The sequence below is a fragment of the Myotis lucifugus genome, unplaced genomic scaffold, assembly GCF_000147115.1.
Source record: "Myotis lucifugus unplaced genomic scaffold, Myoluc2.0 scaffold_99, whole genome shotgun sequence".
NCBI lineage: Eukaryota > Metazoa > Chordata > Mammalia > Chiroptera > Vespertilionidae > Myotis > Myotis lucifugus.
In genome coordinates, this window is record NW_005871147.1 from 2393517 (window position 1) to 2395678 (window position 2162).

Here is a 2162-nt window from a genome sequence, read left to right on the forward strand (position 1 = left end):
CAATTGGGGGTGGACTGGCATGGGGGAAGGGGCACAAGGCGGTTGGCTGGCTGCCCCCCCCCCCCCCATCAGGCTGGTTGGCTGCCGCAGTGCGCATCATAGCCACTGGTTGTTCTGGTCGTTCCACCAATCGGTCGCTTGGCTTTTATATATATAGATTATTGACTATATTTCCTCTGCTATACTTTGCATCCTGTGACTATTTTGTAACTACCAATCTGTACTTCTCAATCCCTTCACCTTTTTCACCCAGTCCCCCAACCCTCCTCTTCTCCCAACCCTCCTCCCCTCTAGCAACCATCTATCTGTTTTCTGTATCTATGATTTACTATCATTTTTAAGTGTTTATAACTCTTAGTTCTGAATTTAATATCAATATTACACTATCAGGAAGATAATGGAAAGTAATGACAATAAACAAAGTCATTAATGTCAATATATTTTCTTAAATCCTGGTGATTTGGTTATATATTTGCCACTTACTATAAGCTTCATTAATAATTTATAATGGGTCAACAGATGGTAAAATAGTTTAAAATTTACAAATGTAAAGTGAACTGGGAAAAGAAAATCATTTAAAGTACCTGTGCTAGAGAATCATCATTTAAGGTGGTGTTCAATAAATTAATAAGAAATTTGGTCTGGAAAAAATGTTTCATTATTTAAAACAACATATGCAAACAGTGGGAAAAATCCAATACATTGTTGGATTGCATATGGCAAGGTGCTGGTTTGCATAGTTTCTAAAACTCTGGGATTTGGACTGGAACACATTGAAAACTTGGTCAGGCAGATGCTTTATATATCCCGGGATAGTTCTGTCGCCAAGCGTTTCTCTCACATCTGTCCCTTCATTTCTATTCTCAATGCTACCAACTTATTTCAGCTCCTTATGTCTTCTCCCACAGTCTATGGTAATAATCGTATAATTGGTCTCTCTTTCTTGGAGCTTCCCCTTCTCTGACTTCTTTGTATAGATCTCTGGATTAATCTTAATATAATGCTTTCAGTTGTTCTTCATAACCTCTTAAATGAAATCAAGTTTCTCAGCTAAACATTCAAAATCCACTGTGAATTCCAGCCTTACTCCCTGTCTAGCCTGAATAGCTTATGTCTCCTGAGGATTCAGAGGCCTGGGCATAAAAACAACAGACTCACCTTCACAAAAATAAACAGCATTCTCCTAGCTCAGCCCCTCCCCACTGCTGCAAAGACCCCTATTATTTCTGAGGCTCCTTCCCCTTTTCTTTGGCTCTTTTGTTTCCCCCCTGGGTTGTCTGCTGAGGTATCCACATCCTGATGAACACCTTGATAAGAATAATAACATGAAAGAGCAATCCTTTCTCAATGTATACAAATACCAAATCATTATGTTCTACACTTGAAACTAATATTATGTGTCAATTATACCTCAATTTTGTTAAAAGAAAAAAAATAACACTAAAGATGACTATGAACCAGACACTGGGTCACACTGTTCACGTCTGTCACCTGAGCAAATCCTTACAATCCCCTGCAGAAGGTACCAGCAGGAACTAAGTGGCAATGCCAGGATAAAGCCCCGGAAGGCCAACTCCAAAAGTCTAACTCTCAACCACCAACCACACTACAAGGACACCTCTGATGTCACCTTGCATCATTGAGGATGAGGAATTCCACAGACTCTATGCCCTTGAGCTGCCTTCTGTGTTTCTACCTTACAGTGCTCCTCTCCCTGCTTAGAAGTCAGTGGTGCCGTTGTCACCAGAGCCTTGGGCCTGGGCCTGCACCATTCCAGTCACTGGTGAGCTGGAAGATTTGATGTGTCAGAGCTTCACTCTGTCTCTGGAGCCCTTCTATTGTCATAGCCCCGTGGGGTCCCTACCCAGGTAGGCAGGATTTATTCTCACCCTTTTGAGCTATACTCTGATGCCAAGGTACCCAAACTGTTCCTGTGACCATTTTATCTCCCTAGATTATATTAGAGATTTCAGTGAACATAAATCTTCCATTTTTAACTTTGAACCCCTTCTTTCTACATGACAACTAAGTGTGGGTTCATGAGCTGGGCTGGAAGATCTAATGTGAACAGTGGCCACTGGGATGAACTCAAAATCCATCCCTTCCCCACTAGGGACTGGGATGGGCGGGAGAGCATTTTTTAAAAATATATGTATTTTTTA